The 22567-nt window shown below is 36.1% G+C and overlaps 1 long non-coding RNA gene across 1 annotated transcript in view; it reads right to left on the reverse strand.

The window, feature by feature from the left end:
- Nucleotides 1-4350: 4350 nt before the first annotated feature.
- The window catches only part of LOC141378650 (uncharacterized), a 219681-nt gene continuing 201464 nt past the window's right edge, over nucleotides 4351-22567 (reverse strand). The window contains exons 5-6 of the long non-coding RNA XR_015478785.2: nucleotides 8080-8215; nucleotides 4351-4956 (exon numbers count right to left, since the gene is read on the reverse strand). This is a non-coding gene — a long non-coding RNA (uncharacterized LOC141378650). The remainder of the gene's footprint in view (nucleotides 4957-8079; nucleotides 8216-22567) is intronic.

The raw sequence follows: 22567 nt of genomic DNA on the forward strand, positions 1-22567 counted from the left end.
TTTCAAAATTTACTACTCAAACACTGAAAGTAAAAGTACAAGTATTGAGTAAAGTAGTTATTAAAGAAAGCAGTCAAAAGACATCATATTGTTTTGTTTATTTTAAATATCTTTTTGGGGGGCACGTGATAAAGTAGAACAAAAAGAAACATGCTTTTCTCTCGCACTTGAACCACAGATCTGACAGATTATAACAGCTTTAACACACACCTTTTAAAGTTGTGTGTCACAAAAAACACTCCATAATCCACTCAAAATACTATTGAAACCCATTTTGGCACCACAAATTACCGATTGTAAACGCTATAAACGGAAGTTCTAAACATTCTATTTGACCTGCTCAAAGAAAACATTCTTTCTGAATGTATCAAACAAAACTCCAATACATGCACAGAAGACAGCATGAGCATTTACAGAAAATAAACTAATGTAAATATTATCCCGATTGCTTTTTGAGCGCTGACACGCGAGGTCTTACACCCCTATGATTGGTTTTTGTCTTCACCTGCTCAACAGAAAGGGCTGCGATCGGCTTTAGAAATGAAAGTTACCCGATGATGGGAAGAACAACCGTGGTTACAGTCTGAATGTGCATAATATGCGGTTATCACAGGTAATTCATAATAGACACAGTGGAGAAAACGTGCACCTCAGGCACACTCGTGTGTGGATCCACAAGTGCCGCTTTAACAGACTAGAGGAGAGGAAAAGTTACCTCACAAACAGGCCAGCGGGTCAAATGTCCAATATGAAAGAGAGAGGTAAAGACGGAGTTTTACAGCATTTCTCCGATGTAGTGAAATAGCGGCTTGTGTGCTGTTCCACCTTCATTGTAGTAAGAGCATTATTTACTCGCCCTCACCTCCTTCGCCATAGTATTCTACTGATACATCAAGCATAGGAGATAAACGACATCAGTGCGTAATAACCGGTTATGATCTATTACTGAACCGATATCAATAATTTTGACACCCCTAGTAACAAGTAATGTTGCAGCACATAAAAAAATCTATCAGAGTAAAAGTATTAAACTCATTGAAAATATGTACTGAAATAAAAGTGGACATAAGAGAAAAAAACAATACTCCAGTAGAGTACAGACACAGCCTTTTAGTACTTAAGTAAAGTAGCGAAGTACAGTAGTTCTACTTTGTTACTATACATCTCTGAAAATAACTAATGATAAAACATAAGCTTGCTCAAAGACACATGCAACTTCAACACAAGCAACTGTTTCTGACTGCCCCCATGTTACAACACTTCCCAGTCTCCCATATATGTTGACACAATTATTTTCTTTCCTACATTATACGCTGCAGGTAAAATTCGATTTTCTGATATCTCTGCTCTTTGCATATGTAAAATAACCCCTGAAAAACATGATAGGCCTATACACTGTATTTTAATAGGTCAAAAACAGTTTGATGTTTTAAACATATGGTGCAAGCACCAATTGAAGAACGCCTGTAAACTGTCCATGACCACTATGGTCCCTGCCTTTAGAAACTCCTAGATCCACCACTGTGGTACAAAAAATACATTTTGTTAAATTGCAAAAAAAAATCCTGATATTCCATGACTTTCATTGTTTGTAATGGACCTTTTAAACTTCTATGATATTCTAAAAATTCCACGACTAATGGGAATCCTGCTTCTAATACTGACAGAATTTCACTGGAAAAAAAAATGTATCACATTGGCCTTTAATCAGCTGTCGGTGAACATGTCAAACCAGCTAATAACGACTACCAAGGTTTACAGGAATCTTTTATCACATTCAAAGTATTGTCTCTGATGATTAAACAGTGGCCAAAATGGCGCTGGTAAATTAGTGAGCAAACTCCAGGAACAGAGGCCTCTAAGAACTGCACCTCTCCCATCTGCCTTGGGCCTCAACATGCAAAGAATGTGTGTGAGGTCATGAGCGCGGTGTATACAGTGATGGTGGCTAATTGGGCAACACCAGCATTAAGAGCTGGAGAACCCGGTGGCCTCGGCCCAGTCTAGAGCAGAGAGAGAGGAATCATTAGCAGAGCTCCACTCAGGCCTGCCCTCACAGCTCACCTGTCACTGAGGCAGATGGACAGTAATGGCTTGTGTTTGTAGCTGTGGGTGTAAATGTATGTGGGTTTGTGTGTCTATAGGTGTGTGTGTGTGCATCTCTGTACGTCTCTCTTTTAGAAAGGTGGAAAAGAAGCAGTGAAGCGCGATGTCTCTCCGATGTGCTGCAAGTAAATGGACAGATCTGTCTGCTAATGCACATTAGACCTCAGCCATATACGTCATCTACAATATACACTTTATTTGACTTTTTTGTTTTGTTTTCAGTTGAAATAACTTCAGTTATAACATATATTACAGTATAATGTGTTATATCATATTAAAATTAGCAACACAATAAATGCTTTAAACTGATTTGTGGTTGAAATAGTGGTTAAAATAAAAACTTTTTTTGAGCCAACTTATGATCAACAGTAAAAATATATATGATTATATGGTGCCATGGTTTTGTAATAAAAAAATGTGGCTATAATGGAAGTCAATTTGGCAAAAACAGCCACCAACAGTAAATTAGGGAGAGCAAATGACAATTTCATGCTGCACAAAAACTAACAATGCATCAAAGCCCACGTTGTTACTAATCTTTCACGTCCAAGACTTTAGCCCCTTTCACACATACATTATAATTGGCAGTAATTTTCCGGAAAGGGATTATGTGTGCACAGGCCCTTTTTGAAAATACCTGTAAATTTGTTCTAGCAATTTTTCGGAAAGAGAAGTTGTAACATTACAGGTAATTTGCCAGAATGCTGCTCTGTGTGAACATAGAAGGAAACTGCCGGAAAGAGCGCGTTCACGCTTAGAACGCTTTGACATGAGACGTCTACTCCAGCCAATCAGAACATTCAGACGCATTCACATCTGCTCTGTTTATGAAAAAAAAAGCCTTTAAATATTTTCCAGACACATTTCACCGCTGGATGTTAGTCAGATAACGTTTCTTTCTTTCTTCTTAATGCCAACTGTGTAAAAAATTACCGCTAAAATGCTTATGACCACTGTTTGTTTACCTTCAAGCTCTGCTTCAGTTGCTTGATGTGTGTGAATGTGATAGAAGTGCTCCGGTGAACGCCAGCAAACACATTATTATCTACATCCCAACATGTGAAAGTGTTCCTCTGTGTTTTCATCGAAGTTGTTCATGATACTTATCCATCCACAGAATTTGTAATGTAGTCACATGTGTAAACATTTAGCTGCAGTTAGCGCTTCTGCCTTTGGATGTGTCAGGGACAAAACAGCTGCATGAACGCTACAGCTTTAAATAAAAGTGAAACCATCAACATAAGCCTGACCTCTCTATGTCTACAAATACAAGCGCAGCCTTTAAGAGGTAATTTCTGGTTAATGATGTCAACATTTCCGGTGTTTTGGAATGGATGTGTGAATGTTCCATTCCGGAAAATGAACATCGCATTTTTTAATCTACCGGTAAAGTAGTTCTGGAAATTTTCTGTTTATTAACCAGTATTACTGAGTGAAAGGGGCATTTTTCCTTTATTTCTTTATAATTACTATTTATATTGAAAATACGTAATTTTGTGTGTTTTTTCACCAAATTTATGAATTTGGCAATGAAAGAGTTAAAATCCAGTAATTAAAAAAATGCACAGAGTGCATTGTTGAGTTAAAAAATTTTTTTTAAAAAAATCAAAGCATTTTCCCACAATATGTGTCCAATAAGATTTGTCACCAAAAATCATTTTGCTAGCTGAAACACAGAAAATGTTATGGCCAAATTAAGACTCAAAATCACCCCAGAGTGGATGAAAACATCCCTAACAGTACGTAAGGGTTAAAGTTTTAACTAGGTTAATTAGGTTAACTATTGGCAAGTCATTTGATAACGTTCTGATAATAATCTGTAGCCAAAAAAATAAAATAAATACATAAATAAACAAAACAATTATTTATGTATTTATTGTGAAACCATCAACATAAGCCTGACCTCTCTATGTATATATATATATATATAATTTTTTGTGTTTATATATATATATTAACATTAACCTTAAAAAATATTTGTAAAAAGTTAAAAGATGCTGTTATTTCAGCCAAACAAACAACAACAACAACAAAAAAAACCTTGATCTGTTATATATTCCTTGGGAATATATAAACAACTTTAGAGTTATTAAAGCAACAATGTATGTTCAGTTAGGCGGGAAAAATAATTTAACAAAAACAGGAAAATATACCAGTATTCTGTTGGTAAATTTAGCGAATTTGTTCTTTTTTTATGCATAATAATTGAAAACCTTTACTACAAAACAAAGCAAAATACAAAATGCTAAAAGTATTTTTTATTCTGCTGTAAAAGAGCAGCTTTTGCTGAATGTTTCTCTTGGATGTTATATGTGCTCTCGTGTCATTTTTTTAATTCAGACACTTCTTCAGTCAACATATCTCATGATTTCCAAAAAGCACAAACTGTCTTGAATGCAATCCAGTAATGTGATATTGAGGATGAAGCAGTCCTGGAACAGAATCACACTCTTAAGCAAATGCTGCACCAGAACAGGTGTGAGCACATTTGGCCACCAGACTTTTCTCATGACTGCAACTTCACAATCTTCTGGAAATGCTCCATGTCCCAGTTATACAAATATCCAACATAGGCTCATTCTGAAAACGTAACCCAATATACATTTCTGGAGATCACAAATTATGTAGCCAGAAGTATGTATTGCTGCATTTCGTCTTTAAAATGAATGCTACGGGGCGGTATGATGCCGTTCCTTTTCGCGCTTAAGAGCTGACCGCTTACCTTCGTAAAGACCGATTTCCTGCTGTAACCAGTTTGTCCTATTAGCTCACCATGTACGTCGATGGACTTGAAAAGCAAAGAGGAGATGACCACAATGACAAGGTCCAGTGAAGAATGGTTCCAGACAGCTGGTAAGACAAAAACAGAAGCCAAAAAATGTATTAAACGAGTAAATAACAGGGTGAGAATGTTGTAAAACATGGCAAAAATCTGACAGGGGCTTATCTTTTTCTGAATTGCTTTTTAAATTTGTCGCTTGGGTTTAGGGAAGTGGGTGGGCGGTTTAATATGTGCTTTTTAAAATACTATTGGTTGGGTTTAAGGAGGGAGAGAGGTGGATCAGTCAATGGGTCAGTCAGTCAGTCATTCAGTCAGCCAAACAGTTACGAGAGAACAACAGGTGCGAATGGTACTCGAGAGAAAAAATTGAGATCTCAAAAAACTTACACAGCAGCCTCTCATGGATTCCCGAAAACAAAAACTGCAAAAAAAAAAAAAAAAAAAAGTAGCTCCTGGGATATATTTAACAATCTCCAGAAATGTATGTAGAGGTATGTAGAGGTGTATGATGTTTTCAGAATGAGCCTGTGTATTGTTGTATTCCCTGCAGTACAGTAACAGTCAACATGTCCTTAGTATTGCTGCATAAAGAATCCTGAAAGTACTTAGTTAATTCTAAAAGGTTGTCTTTTATTGTTCAATAAAAGAACAAAGAGGAGAATAACATCATCTCTTTGTTCTTACTTTTTTAAAACCCTTCACTGACTGTTTACAGTTGAACAGAAGTTTGCCATATTGCAAGCATCACAGGGCATACACTGCAGGAAAAAGGTGAATAGCTGGAGAGGCTGTTTGACCGCCACAACAGCTCGCCTGGAGGAGATGGAGGGCAATGATTAAATGCCTGGTAGAGCCTCCACAGTGGTTTATTAATGGCTTTTGTACTCGCTTGGTGCTCTAAGCAAAGCTGGCTCTCGCTCAGATCATACAACTCAGAAGAAAAGACTCAGAAGAGGTGGACCGAGGGGACCAGGACTCTTTGATCAACATCCCTCATTAGCGCTCTTGACTGAATGCAAGTATGAAGAGCAGTCCAGGCTGCCCACACTGTGCCGAAATCTGGCAGAGATCAGCGCACAATCGCATGAATTACATCGAAAAAAGCACCATCCTGCCATCCTCCATGCCAGTTGCCACCTCTGCACTGAACGGACAGCTGACGCCACAATGGAAAAATAAAAAACACCTAACTGCATTTACATTTTTCAATTCTCTCATTATTTTCTCCAGCATTTGGGCAAGTCTGTACAGTATTATCCTCCAAACTGGCTACAGTAAAAGCACAAAATGTGAGAAAGGACGTTATGGAAAACAGAGCTTGAGCGGCAGCGTCTCCAAGGGTGTTTAATCTCTTATGGCTGGTCTCCATTCCTCCCACTAAAGGCCACCCACTGCTGAGCTACTGGACATGACAGTCACGCACACACACACACTCACACACATGCACGCACGCACACACGCAGAGTTTCTTCCCTCAGGAAAACTAATGCTCTTTAATAGCAGCCTGTTTTAGGAGTAATTGGAAAAGGAAGTGAAGCGATGGCTGGCGTGTAGGAGAAGTCCAGCTGGATAAAGAAGAGCTGATGGGGGAATTGGGTGCAGATTACTGTCAGAATTAAGGGGAGGAGAAACACTCTTTCACAGAGCTGACCTTCAACTGTTGTTTTGTCATGTTCGGTCAGAGTTTTACAGATTAGAGTCGTGAGGTTGTCAACTCGCTATAACCCTCACTGGATAAAATGTGTTTTATTTTATTATTTGAATGTTTTATTTATTGCATTGTCGAACAATCATTTATAATAAAGTTGTATCATATTTGTATATAATATGTGTCTAATAAGCTTGTATTTTCTATTGAAATTCAGTTATATAGTATAGTAGATAGTTTATTATTATTATTATTATTTTTAGGGGTTTTTCACCTTTTATTCAACTTTTACATTTTTTTATATTCTCCAATTTTTATTGCCATTCTAATTTCTGCCTGCACACCTTGGTATCTTGTAAACTCTGAGCAATTCTGAGTACACCCCCACAAATCTCTCATTTAAATTAATATTGTCTATAAGATGCTTTACAATATTATATGTGTGTATATTCGTTAGATTAGTAAATACCGAAGTCAAATCTGGAGCCAATCTAACAAAATAACTTACAATAATGGTTCAAAAATTAGTAGTCTACATAGGCTAGGGAATATTATTAAATAGTTGTTTTTTAAAATAGCAAAATTCAAGAGAAACAAAAAAAAAAAACAATTTTGTTAAAATTTGTATTATTTATTTTTTTATTTATTTATTTATTTTTAATTTTTTTATTTATTTTTATTTACTTATTTAACCAGGAAAGTCTCATTGGGATACAATATCTCTTCTACCAGGGAGTCCTGGTCAAGACAGGCAGCATATAGAACAGAGTTACAGAAAAATACATATCACAAATGCTTTTAAAAAATTAAAAACTTAGTTAAATTAAAACAAATAAGTAAAATATTATCAGACATACAGTGAAAATTCCCTTGCTCTGTTAAAAATCATTTGGGAAATATTTAAAAATCAAAGAGGGGCTAATAATTCTGACTATTACTGTACATTTATGGAGATCGTGAATTATGTTGCCAGAAATACGTATGGCTGCATTTAGTCTTTAAAACAGACTCTACGGGGTGGAATGACACACTTACCAGCTGATCACTTACCACTGTATGGACGGCTTTCCCACTGCTACCAGATAGTCCAGATAGTCGCAGCATACCTTAATGGACTTAAGGCACAAAGTTGACCTCGATGACGGGGTTTAAGTCTGGTGAAAAACGGTTCCAGAAAGCGGGTAAGACAAAAACAAAAGCTAAAAAAATAACATTTACAAGTAAATAACAGGATGAGGATGTGGTCAAATCTAATAATGTGGTAAAATCATGGGCTTTTCTGGATTGCTTTTCAAAACACTGTGGGTTGAGTTTAAGGAAGTGGAATAGGTGCTTTTGAAAACAATATCAGTATTGTTTAGGGATTGGGGAGGGTGGGGTATCGGTTGGTTTGTCAGTCAGTCAATTGTCAGCAGTCTTTAGTGAATTTATGTGAGAAGAGTAGGTGCAAATGGCACTCATGAGAAAAATCTGAGATCTCAAAAAGCATACACAGTGGGCTCTGGGGGATTCGCAAAAACAAAATCTAGAGAAAAAAACTTACCTCCTGGGATGTATTTGGCGCTCTCCAGAAATATATATAGGGATATCTTTTCAGAATGAGCCTCGGTTGGTGTCTTCAGTTCACTGATTTGTCCATTAATGCCATCCCATAACATCCATTTCTATTATCACGTGACCTGTTGAGACAAAATCATATAACGTTTTTGATGTGCATGCTGGAATTTGTTCATTAAATGTGCTTTCATTATAGTTTATACACATTTATTTTACTCAGGTGTTCACACAAGTTTCTTTATGAGCATTTTCAAAATGTATGCGCATCCTGACATTTATTTATTTGATTATTTATTTATTTTTTTATTTTATATTATTATTTTATTTATTTATTTGTTTGTTTGTTTTTTTAGTTTGTTTGTTTGTTTGGCAGGGACAGTATAAATTGATTAGCATTGCTGCAAATGCAGCAGAATTAGCCAGAAGACATGCATTGTCCCTGGACAGTTGTTAAAATTGTCACCCTAAAAAACAATACAAAAATATTAATAGAGATAAAAAAAAAGTTAAAACTCATTTAAACAACAAATCATTAAGATGGCAGGCACATTTCCATTAAGCATATTTTTGTGCAATATCTCAAAATACACACACAAAAAAATCTAACATGGATGGAAACACAGTCATTGACCAGGAGAAACAACAGAGAATATAATCTTCAGCGTGAAATCTTTGAGAAAAACACAGTGTCCCTGAAAACAGCCCAAACCTATCAAAAGACTTCTTAATAAAAGTACATTTCCAAAAAAGAAAAAAAAGAAAAAAAGAAAAAGCTGTTGTCTCTAGGGTCAGGGAATGTTCAGTCACACAGTGCTTTTCATCACTAACACTGTCCTCTCCCTGCCGTCTGTTCTTCATTCAGAGGCTTTAGCGCAGTGTGTTTAGTGAGCCGAGGGCTGTGGAGAGCAGGGCCTTTATTCAGAGCTGTCTGCCTGAAATGCTGAAGCATTAGCTCACATGAAGAGCCTTTGTGTTTTTGAAGGACACTGTCATTATACACCTCCAGCATGGCGACCTCTCACTCTTTTACTCCAGAGAAAAAGAGAGTGAGTGTAAAAAAAAGGACAGAGACAGGGAGAAAAGAGAAAGAAGCTTTTTGGCAGACAGAGACAAGTGGTGCTCATCTCTTTCATGTGTTTGGCGGTACAGTCGAGAGGAGGGACAAACCCCAAATCCCCCCGTTCAGTCACTGACACACAGAGACGGAGGAGACTGTTCCTTTGCAGTTCTCATGAGCGCAGTGGGGTTTATGCTGAAGTGGACACATCAATAGAACAGTACTTTACATACACACACACACACACACACAGACGCACACGCACACATACACACATACACACACACACACACACACACACACACACACACACACACACACACACACAAACACACACACAAACACACACACAAACACACACACACACACACACACACACACACACACACACACACACACACACACACACACACACACACACACACACACACACCTCAGGCTCACGCCACTGAGCCTTATATCAGGATAGTGCATATTATTGCTTAATGTTATTGATAATATATGTTAATATTGATTTAATGTTGGATGTTAAAATATAAACATGTTATAGGTGTATGGTTCAGTGATTTACTACAGTGAAAGTACACTGCTATAAATATCATATACTAAAATAAATAAATATATAAATGAATTAATAAATGAATATAAAAGAATTAACAAACTAAATAACAAACGAAATGTCAAATTGGTAAAAAAATTAAGGTAAGGAAATTTACAAGAAAACAGCAATAAAAAATAAATAAATAAATAAATAAAATAAAGAAAAAAAAATAAATAAATAAATAAAATAAATAAATAAAATAAATAAAATAAATAAAATAAATAAAATAAATAAAATAAATAAATAAATAAATAAATAAATAAATAAATAAATAAATAAAGTATTACTATTATTCAGCAAAGGTTAAAAAATTGGTCAAAATTAAAATTATGAAATTTAAAAGAATAATAAACAATCAATCAAACAAACAAACAAACAAATAAATAAAGTAGTATTTTCATTCAGCAAGGATTTATAAATTGATCAAAAATTATAGTCAAGACATTTACAACAACAGCAAATAAAATAGAATAAAAAAAACAAACAAATAAATTGTTACTTTTATTCAGCAAACGTTCAAAAATTGGTCAAAATTATAATTTTGAAATGTATAAGAACAATAAACAAACAAACAAACAAATGATAATACAATTTACAAGAAAGAAAGAAAATAAAGAAAGAGGGAAAGAAAGCAAGTAGGAAAGAAAGAAAGAAAGAAAGAAAGAAAGAAAGAAAGAAAGAAAGAAAGAAAGAAAGTGACACAAGCATCATAATATTACAAAATGTTTCTTGAGCAGCAAATCTAAATAATTTCTAAAAGATTGTAGCACTGAAAGTCAGCTTCACCACCACAGAAATTAGCAGTATTATTAGCAAATAATAGCCCAGTGTGCATAAAAGAGTTCTTTCAAAAATGATTAAAAATGGTAGAATGCCATAGGGGGAAAAAAGTTAAATTAAAGCTACTAAATTTTAATTTGATTACATGCACTGATTTTAATCTTTTTGTTCTCTGGCAGTAGCTTTTATTGTATCAGTGTGCCCAAAGAATAATGTACTAAATATAATCGGAGACGTCTTCATAAATCTGAGTTCTTTATGACAGAAATGCAGCATGCTTGAGCTTTTATTACTAGCCTTCTATTGAATTTAGCATACTAGCTGATAGGGATATCACACTTGCCCTGCAAATTACAGCCTAATGTACTGTAGAAAAGCCAATCTACTACTTTTGAATCACATCTTCTTTGTCTTGGACTTGTAACAAGTTACTGTAGCTCTACTGGTTCGACAATGCTAACAATGCTAAAGCCATGAGTTTGAACTGAAGGGAACCAAAATATTCACATATTCAACATAAAATTCATGAACTGTAAAGTTCAAACAAAAAATAAAGTTTTCAATAATTAGCTAAAAACAAAACCTATTGACCTTATTCTAAAATGCGGAAGTGTGCGTGTTTGTTTTAGAACTTTAGAATTCAATTGCCTATGGGAGAAATGACTAGAAATAATATATGGCAGATAACGGGCAAACTACTTGCTCTGAAAACAAATGTTTGCATTACTATACAGACCGAGTAGAATAATATAATAAAAAAATATCAGTTTGCAACATCAAGTAGCGTAACGAGCAGTTTTTAACTAATTCATGATTTCATTTCTGTCATGACCATTCACTTAGTATGATAATGAATATGTATAGGCAATGTTCAGTGTTGGGCGACCTACTTGAAAAATGTAGTGAGCTAAGCTATTAGCTACTCTACTTAAAATTTAGCTTAACTACACTAAAAGCTACACCATGGAAAATGTAGCAAGCTAAGCTAAAAGCTACATGGCAAAAGTAGCTTAGCTACATCTAAGCTATTTTTTACATTTTCATTTTAAATCGAAGCAACTTTAATCCAAGTCTTTCATATCTTAGTTATCAATAAAACTGTCAATAAAACATGAGGCATAACAGTTCAGTTCAGTTATTTACTGTAAATAATGTTGTATTAAACAGAAACAAATTATAGTATATAACATGCACTACAAAAAATCCACTAAAGCCAGGTGTTATGCAATTAAAATACAATTTTTTAAACAGTAATAGTAATTTATAGTAAAGGTAAATATTTTGGAATAAGCATTATATTGTATGCATATATATATATATGTGTTTGGTCTTGGTCGTACAGACTAGCTATGCTGCTGCTGCTTTGATTTAAACACAGATCTAAACACAGGTGAAGCTTAGGTGGAGGAGGGTCTCCAAAATTGTGCTGCAGCTTTTAAGCGTAAAACAATGTGGAGCATTAAAAATGTTGAGGACCAAGCTCATTGGCTGTGCCATGTAGTTACTTACGCAAGAGCAGATTAGGTGACCTATCAGTCTGTACTTTGAACATGACAGAAACTGATCGTTATTTTGAAGGGAGGCATGTCCACAAGCCGCACCCCAAAACCTACCCCTCATCGGGGGATGAGAAAATCATACAGTCCAAATGAGACTGTACAAAATGAACCAGCCTGATCTCACGAGAAAACGTAAGTATTTTACGTTTTGCCAGTTTAGTGGCTAATTCGTACAAATTCGTACGAGTTCAGTCGTACGAAATGGTACGATTTTAAAAAGGAGGCGTGGCACCTAACCCCACCCCTTACCCCAACCGTCATTGGGGGATGAGCAAATCATACTAAATTGTACGAATTAGATCCTACGAATTCATACGAATTAGCCACTAAATGAAAAAGTTACGAATTGCCGTGAGATTGTGTTGAAATTAACACAAATTAGCCACTAAATCAAAAAGTTTCAGTGAGATTGCATTGAAAAAGCAGATACTTCCAACAATAGTTCTATGAACATGTTCCTCCAATGTAAAAGCGCTTAAACGTTACAGTTCTTTCTCTCTGAATCACTCAGGAACTTCAATGCAACCTCCACAGCCACAATCGCACAGCAGCCTGATTAGCTGCATTTATCTGCGGAGGACACAGCAACGGAGGAGCTGATCTTTGAACCCCGTTCATGGCAGGAACCATCAGGATCATTCTCAGCTGGACGGAAGATGAAGGCACATCCCCCACGCTCGCCTAACAGCTTTCCCATTCCTGATCTTATCGCACGCCGTTGCGGCTTCCTCCAGCTCTGGAGCTAATCCCATTCCTTGTTTTTTCCTCCCAGAAAATAAATCTCACTTTTCAGGTGACTGTGGCCTGGCTAGCGCTTTGCCGATGGGAGAAAATCTTCCCCTCGAGGCCTTCCTGGTTTACAGTGGCCATTCGGCGGAGCAGAGCCAACACATCGATCTCTCGCCTACGGATTATTTACAAAGGCGCCAATCAGTGCGGAATGTGGAATGTTGAACAGGAAAATGTGCTCTCGTTTCGCTCTCTACTCCATGTGGCTTCATTAAGCTGCATTTCCACTCTTTTTTTTTTTTTTTGAAGCACTACTCCTTGTGTGAGTGGAACTGGCTATGACAATGGTACATAAAACATTAGCTGCACCTGTGAGGGTGCCAGGCATTGTGTGATAAAGCACCATAATCTCCACAAGGACAGCGCTGATATTTGGGGCACATAAGCATGATAATGGGATGCATAAATGTCATAAGGTGACCTCTCCAAAACCGAGGGCCGATTATCCTTCTGGACGTGTCATATTGTTCTGGTGCTCTTAGATATGTTGCTCTCCTGTGAGCTGTTCGGCTTTTCGTGTCCTTTTCACATGATAAAGGAATGTGCTTAAAACAAGCACTCATTCAGACTACACCAGTGGACTCGGAATAAATTTAGAGGGAAAAAAAGAGAAAACTGGGGAGAGAGGGGGTGGTTTAATGAGATGGTTTACTAAAAGATTAGCATTCTGTCAGAATTTACCTGCCTGTTTTATGGATAATGAGTTTAAATTATGGATTCGATTTTTTCGATTGTTTATGATTACATGCATTAACCCTTTAGCTTCCACCCAAAGATTTTTTTTTTGTACAATTTCTAGTGACACTTTATAATAACTATATAGACATAGTTAATTTATTCATTTTCCTTTGGTTTAGTACCTTATTTAGGCATCGCCACAGTGGAATGAACCACCAACTATTACAGCACATATTTTATGCAGCAGATACCCTTTCAGCTGCAACCCAGCACTGAGAAACACCCATACATTTAAACATACACTCATACACTCTGGCCAATTTTGCTTACCCAATTCATCTAGTGCATCTAGTGCACCCAGAGGAAACCCAAGGAAACATAGGAGAACAAGGAAACTCCATACAGAAATGCCAACTGACCCAGCTGGAACTCAAACCAGCAACCTTCTTGCTGTGAGGTGACAGTGCTAACCACTGAGCCACCATGTTGCCCAATAGTTCATTTGTCACTTCGTCACCTTAGAATGATAAGGTTCTATTTGATATTTTTGTCAAAACTGAGTTAGCATATTCTTATTAAATGACAACTAATTTACAATATGGGAAGATTTTTTATAAGTAATTTACATTTTAAAACTTTTTTATTTAAAAAACAATGTTCGCTATTTCAAATGCAAAAACTTTGAAGTTAAATATCTTAAAATCATTCAGAACGCAGATAGAACCTTATAATTCCAAGGTGACGATTTGTTAAGCATTACCTCTTCATTATAAGACATTAGTAAGCAGTTTATAATTACAGCTACAAATGTTGTCTTCTTGACTTATAAAGACATGTATATTGTGCTTAATGATTGTATTTTCATATTTTGTTCCTGATACATTTTCGATTATTAAATTATTGCAGTATTTACAAATTAATAAACTGTTTTTAAACTGTTTATAAAATGTCTTATAATGTAGAGGTAATGCTTAACAAATCATGAATTAAATATGTGATAATGCTTAACAAACGATTTAGACCTTTTTCAAAGAACGCAAAATTACCCATTATGCTTTGAATGTATGCATAAGGAGGATTCTCTGAACTTCTGGTCAGCAGCTTTATGTGTAGAAACAGTCACATTTGGACAGCTTTGAAAGAACATTTTCCCTTTTTTTTCAAATATATAACCAACCTGCGATGTGGTGACGCAATAGGTAGTGCTGTCGCCTCACAGCAAGAAGGTTGGTGGTTCGAGCCTCGGCTGGGTCATTTCTGTGTAGAGTTTGCATGTTCGTCCCACGTTCGTGTTGGTTTCCTCTGGGTGCTCCGGTTTCCCCCACAAGTCCAGTGACATGCGGTACAGGTAAATTGGGTAAGCTAAAATATTATGTGTGTGAATGTGTGTGAATGGGTGTTTGCCAGTGATGGGTTGCAGCTGGAAGGGCATCTGCTGTGTAAAACATATGCTGGATAAGTTGGTGGTTTATTCCGCTGTGGGGACCCCTGATTAATAAAGAGACTAAGCTGAACAGAAAATGTATATAATTAACCCCAAAAAAAATTAAATTCCCCAAATTGTTTGACACACATGTACTGTCCCACTACATCGATTGAACAAATAGCATAAAGTGAAAATAAAGTGGCATTTTATTTATTTTTTTTTTTTTTGGAAATTGCATGGCTTACACACCTGTTAAGTTTCATGTCAGTAGTATGGTTGTTCTATCATGCTTGATCCGCATGGCAGAAGTATGCTTTAACACACATTTTTCAAAATCAAAGTTGTGCATCACAAAAAAAAAAAAAAACATGAGCCACTCAAAACAGTATTGACACCCATTTTCTGATTGAGATTTACCAGCTCCAAATGCTGTAAACAGGAAGACGCTAGTCGCTATGGAACGCTATGCAACGACGGAGAAAAAGGTCTATAGTGTGTACTGTAGTTATTATAAAGTGTTACCTGATGATGCAAGTTAAAAGGTTAAGAACACTTTTAGAGTATGTAGGATAAACAAGTATCTTTTGAATGAAAATGCTGTTCATAGAGCTGGATTAATTTAAGGAATTATAATTATGCTTTCTTTAGTTAAATTTCAGACACATATACAATGCATTACTAAAATGAAAGAAGGTTTATACAGTACATAAAGCTGAAATTAATAAAATAACAAATGGGTAAAACCTAGTCGTTAAATTGGCTATTGTGTATTTTATGGCTTTTTTAAACGTTTTTTTTCCAACGTTATCAAATGATTCCTGCCCTAAAGAGTTCAGGCAAGTGTTTTAGTATATAAACTAATGTTTTACACCAACTTTACACCAAAATCAAATATCTGTTAAAAATCTTGCTTTTTTGCAAGATTTATAATTTGTCAACCCAGGTGCATTCTGAAAACATACCGCTATATACATTTCTGGAGTGTACCGAATGCGTCCCAGGAGGGTTTGTGAACCCTTGGTTTTCGAAAACATGTGTAGTTCCTCAATCATCTATGACTGTATTTTTTATATTTGTTATTGTTATTATTATTTATTTATTATTATTTTTTTGCTATGTGATGATTGTTCTTGTGTCCTCAATCTTCTTCAGATTTTTCAGTCCAGCAATTTTTTTCATATTTGAACCCTTTCCATCAGTGACTGTAGGATTCTGAGATCCATCTTTTCACACTAAGGACGACTGAGAGACTCAAACACAACTATTATTAAAGATTCAGATGCTCACTGATGATCCAGAAGGAAACACAATGTATTTATCTGTGTGGTAAAAAAACAACAACTGTTAAACAGAATGAAGATGTCAAAACTTTCTTAACATTGTTAAAAAAATATTTTTAAAATAATAGTTTAATTTAGTACTTATAATTCGATTACACATAGATTATGTTCTCCCATATACAGGCAACTACTGTCAAACTGTATCTATACATAATTATCATGACACTGTGAAAAAAATATTACCCTGAAAGTTCACTGTTAAGTAAATTTTCCACTCTATTAAAATCCCATTTGAGTCTCTGAGACCCTAAACAGAGCAAGAAGGGAAAGGTTGAAATAGATGCCTGGAATTCGCCTATTGGGAACAGATGAGAGAGAATTCATCCTCTGTTTTCTAGGGAGTTTTTCAAGCAGGGTCCCAAGCATGAAAAAGCCTCCCCCTGCCATTAATCTAAATTACATGAGCTCATTGGTCTTTACTGGGGAGGGAGATAAACATCACTGCCAACCTGCTCCGCTCACACTGAACTATCAGCAGATCAGCTCTCCACTGCAGCAAAGCGCAGAGGAGCTCAAGGTCAAACCGAGACGCAAACAGACACAGAAACATTGTTTTATGCGATGAAAATCATCATGTTATCCTTCCCTAATTCAGCGAGCCGATAACAGAACCATTCACTTTGAAGTCTGCAAAAAGGATTACAGCACAAATGAGACTTGTGGGATGGCAAATAAAAGTGTGATAGGATCTGTTCCGCGCTACAATAAGGTTTGATATGTTAACGTTGGAGTAATTGCTTGCATAAAATAGCAATAAACAATACTTCTATAGCATGTATTAATGATTATTAATTAACTCAAACATTCTTCCCCAGAGTATATACAGCCAAAGCTTTTTCTTTTTGTTTCTTACTGCGCATATTGAAGGGGTAGTTCAAACTGCTATGAAAATACTACAATTTAATAAGAGGCATAACAATAATTATATTCTGTCCCAATCAATCAATCAATCAATCAATCAATCAATCAATCAATCAATCAATCAATCAATCAATATATATATATATATATATATATATATATATATATATGTATATATATATATATATATATATATGTATATATATATATATATATATATATATATATATATATATATATATATATATAATGCATATTTTATACAAATCTTAATATGCATAGGAGAAAAATCAATTAAATGAGACCAATTAAATGGAATATTTGCAAAATGATCATATTTATGGGCAGCACAGTGGCACAGTGGGTGACAGCAAGAAGGTTGCTTGTTCGAGCCCCGGCTGGATCAGTTGGCATTTCTGTGTGGAGTTTGCATGTTCTCCCCGTGTTAGCATGGATTTCTTCCGGGTGCTCCGGTTTCCCCCACAGTCCTAAAAACATGTGGTATAGATGAATTGGGTAAGCTAAATGGTCCGTAGTGTATGTGTGTGAATGAGAATGTACGGGTGTTTCCCAGTGATGGGTTGCAGGTAGAAGGGCATCCTCTGCATAAAAGCATATGCTGGATAAGTTGGCGGTTCATTCCACTGTGGGGACCCCAAATTAAAAAAGGGGCTAAGCCGAAAAGAAAATGAATGAATTAATGATCATATTTACACCACTATCATAATGTGTAAGCCATGGAGATGTGTTTGTACAACACGATACAGATGGTATAAAACTAATTATAATCAAGTGACCCTTGAGTATTTTCAAAAATAAAGTTTAAGTAAAAAAAAAGAGTACTTTAAATTAAATCAGGCCCAGAAATAATCTGCATGTGCGTTACTCAAACCGAAAGTAACTCAAATGTTTAGTACAGCACTTTAAATATCCAGTAGTTGGGATGCAATGATAGTGATTCAGAAATATGTGTTTAGTTGGGCTGAATCTCGTTATATTTTTGACATCAGTTGCAGGCCAGACGGAGGAGGAAGGGGGCCGCAACTGGCTTGCGAGCCGGCAGTTTGACACCCCTGCTTTAGGGTATACTTTTGTACCTTTAAGTATCACTTTTGTACTTTTAAGGTACTATGAGGTATACAGTAGATTTGTACTTTTTTAGGTAATAATATGTACTTTTAAACAGGGGTTCCCAAGCTTTCAGCCCGCAAGCCCCAAAATAACAATTCCAGTTAATAATTTCACAGATTAATAAAGGGAATAAACCAAAGAGAAAATAAATGAATAAACGTTTACTTTAAAATTAATAATAAAACGTTTACCTCATCTGGTGTTGGGCACAATGTTTACTGCACAAGTCTATTCTGGGTTTAATATTGAAGACCGCCACTTGGTGATCATCCTCCATGTTTAGTATGATTTGTTTTTTAAATCTTAAAAAGAAAAATGTAGAAAATAAATGTACACGAGTTCTGTAAAGGTGTGAAAGTTTACTATGTTGCTGTGAAATCAATCTTTTGCAACTGACGCTATTGCTGTGTCTAATATAATGTAAAGACACTAAGTCAAATGAAAAAAAAATCTATTTGCTTTTTATTTGCATGTTGTTTTTTTAAATCTAACTATTAAATGCTATTTTACCTTCTGTAGGTTATGGATAAAATATGGTTTCCAATAGTTTATTAACAAATTTGATTTTTGGGAATCACAAAGTGACCCCCACTTATTGCCCCACAACCCCCACTTTAGGAACCACTGTTTTAAAGGACCTGTTGGGAACAAAAAAGTACCTTTTAAAAATGACAGATTTTGTACCTTTATTTCTGAGAGTGTTATTTTACAGTTATTTCATATAATTATACATAAATTATGGTTATTATAACTCCTGGAATGTGTAACAAACGTGCTTTTAATGTTCTAAATTTGATTTTAAGCAAATTTTATCATAAGAAAATCTCACTGCTAAGCCAGACATGTCAAAGCAAATTCAATGGTAAATATTTTGGGTTCTGTTTCTCCAAGCTCCTCCAAAACTCTACCTCATAAAACCATCTGCAAAAAGTTTTTTGAATAATTAGAGGCCTGAAACTCATTTTCCCTTGTTTCTCAAATGTTGTAAAACTTTTTCAGACACTGGTGGCATTAAAATGCAAACTCCAGCACGGGGTTATTGTCAAAGCCCTCTCTGACTCTGCAAAATATGTAGTTATTAATTCACCGACCGTATCGGTTTCAGGCCTGGACAAAATTGATATGCGGCTGGCCTCCTCGATTTGGATTAGATAATGATCTAGCCCTCGGGCCCCTGGGGGACATCACAATAAAAAAGGATTATGCTTCATATTCCAGAGCCGTGCTTTGTTGGATTGAGTTCCCTCACGGTATGTCCAGCTCATGGAAATCTTCTGAAGAGCTGATTGGCCAATTTGTTTTAGTTTTTTTTCTTTTTGAAAGGGATACGGGCTGTGCATTAAAGTGTCTGCGTTCAAGTGTGTGTGTGTGTGTGTGTGTGTGTAAGTGAGCGTTTTATGTGTCGATGAATAGATGTCTGTGTTTTTGTCAGTCGCTGTATCACTAACTCTAACAAACGTGCCCAGGTGTGTGTGTCTGTGTGCACTGACTCTTGTGGCTTGCTTTTAATAGGATTATTTGTGCGGTAATGACCCTTTGACTGCTGATTTATTTTGGTGGCCCTCTCATGACCCACTTCAGGGCCCCGACATCTCTAAGCGCTCGGCCCCGGTTTCTCGCTCTCTCCGACAGCTGTGTGGTCAATGGCTTCCAGATTTTCATAATTTTCGCAGACCTGCCCGATGACAGATGAACTTTTAATGTCTGTGAGTCTTGACGGTGCAATCACTCACCGGTATTGTTTTTGTCGGTAACCTCTATGTCGAGCACTTCAATGGCTTTTTTTTTTCTCACTTCACTTTTTTTTCAAGCAGTAAGCATCCAGATGTGTGCAGCTATTGGTTCGCTTTTTGAATAGGTGCATAAACTGTGAAAGGATTAGTTTTATAGGATTTCATTTGTTAAAATTTGAACTTAAATACCATATTAGACAGTTTTTGTACTAGATTTTTTTGTGAAACTTGTGAAACTGAAATCTTATCCAGTAGAGATTGAAAGAGCAAAATTCTAAAAACATAAAGCTATATAAATTTCTGGAGAGCGCCAAATATGTCCCAAGAGCTATTGTTTTTTTATTTTTTGCACTTTTTTGCACTTTTTTGCAGTTTTTGTTTTTGTGAATTCACCAGAGGCTGCTGTGTACACTTTTTCACATCTCAAATTTCTCTCACGAGTGCCATTCACACCTGTTGTTCACACGTTAATCCACCTGAGGCCGCTGTCGAATGACTGACTAACTGAATGATCAACTTACCCACCCTCCTTCTTAACTTAACCCAACCAATAGTGTTTTCAAAAGCAAAGATTGACCCGCCCACTTACTTCCTTTAACCCAAATGACAGTTTTAAAATGCAATCCAGAAAAAGAAAAGCCTTTGACTGACTTTCACCACATTTTCAGATTTTACCACATTCTCACCCTGTTATTTACTTGTTTATTTATTATCTTTTTTTTTTGGCTTCTGTTTTTGTCTTACCGGCTTTATGGAACTGTTCTTCACCAGACTTGAACCCCATTGTCACGGTCATCTCCTCTCTGCGTCTCAAGTGTGCCAACGAAAATGGCAAGCTACAGGACAAACTGGTTACAGCGAGAAAGCCGTCCATACCAAGTAAAGTAGTCAGCCTGTAGGCAAGAAAAGGAATGGCATGATACTGACCTGTAGCATTCGTTTTCAGGACAAAATGCAGCCATACAAACATAATTCAAGCATATTTATATAGGGCTACGTTTTCAGAATGAGCCTATGTTGGAAATTAGTGTAACAATCACCAGCAATCTAGTCCATACAAAGCGCTCGAGAACTACAAATCTGCCACCAAAAGATCAACAAATCCTGTCATGCACCACACACTCACACCTGTTCCTGTTTCACTTTGATTACATGGACTTTAAAGCAGCACAGCACACACACCAATTGCAGAGTCTTGTTAAACTGTTAGTGAACATTATGGTGCGTTTCCTTTGTCTAGCCTTTGCCGTGTTTTACCCTTTGCCTTGTTTTACTGTTTCTGTTTTTTTTTGCCATCTGTCCTGACCATTTGTCTGTTTACTGACCATTCTTTGGATTCTCTATATGCACTTGTTTGCTTCTTTGATCGACCTTTGCCTGCCCGACTATTCTTCTTCATAAATACTGCATGTGAATCCTGTACTCTGTTGTCCAGTGCCCTTCACATATCAATTAGCCCCTGTCGTGGGAAATGATTTAGTTTAAAGCTTAAAGTAAGTTTAAAGGGTACCTACTATGCTCCTTTTTACTCATTGTAAAATATGTCCCTAAAGTGTGGATGTGAAGTTTTAGTTTAAAATAACACACAAATTGTGCTGTTTTGGTGACTGTCACTACTTTAAACTCAAATTATTTTTTGCACTTTTTAAAAAAGGGCAGAGCCACAGATGCCTGTGCATCCGCATATCAGCAGATTCAAATCAGAACTAACAATATCTGTGTGAAAACTGAAAACAACTGAAAAAAAAACCTTGAAGGCACAGGACGGCAACATGACGTCATATTGACGTTGTACCCCAACGTCGTGGGGACATTTGATTTTGTTTAGAAATGAAAATCAGGTTGGTGTGAGTGTCCAACGTCCAACCTAAAATCAACGTCTAATCATGCTACATCTTGACGTTGTGTGGATGATATCACTATGACATCTATCAGATTTTGGTCACTTTCCAACACAACCTAAAATCAACCAAATATCAACGGAATTTGATTTCCTTATTGAATGTCAAAATAACGTTGTATAGACATTTTCTAGACATTGAATTTTGGTTACCTGACGTCATGACCTAAATCTAACCTAATGTTAATGTATAACGATGTTGTGTGCCTGCTGGAAAGGCAGTCTATTGAGACTAGAGTGTTCATTTGTCATCCTAAAACTTCACATTTATGATCCTCTTAGTCGCTGACATTATGTTCAGAAGGTGAAAACTCTAATGGCAGACGTCTGCTTCTCACTTATGTCTGTTTATGTTTATGAGGAAGAGATTGTCACAAGTGGGCTGGACTTTAACCCTATGATGACATGTGCAAAGGAAGAATGTCAGTCAAAGTGTTTCTGCAGACTGTTTTGATCAAATGTGAGTATAAAAAAATAAAATCAAATAATTTTTACAATTATAGGCTGGCTATACTCACACGCTGTTGCCATACAACTGTGTTTAAACTCATTATAAAGTGATTTTTGCATAATACTATCATGTATGGACGCTGGACAACAGAGTTGAGGATCCAAATAT

The sequence above is a fragment of the Danio rerio genome, chromosome 2, assembly GCF_052040795.2.
Source record: "Danio rerio strain M-AB ecotype USA chromosome 2, GRCz13ab, whole genome shotgun sequence".
Lineage (NCBI taxonomy): Eukaryota > Metazoa > Chordata > Actinopteri > Cypriniformes > Danionidae > Danio > Danio rerio.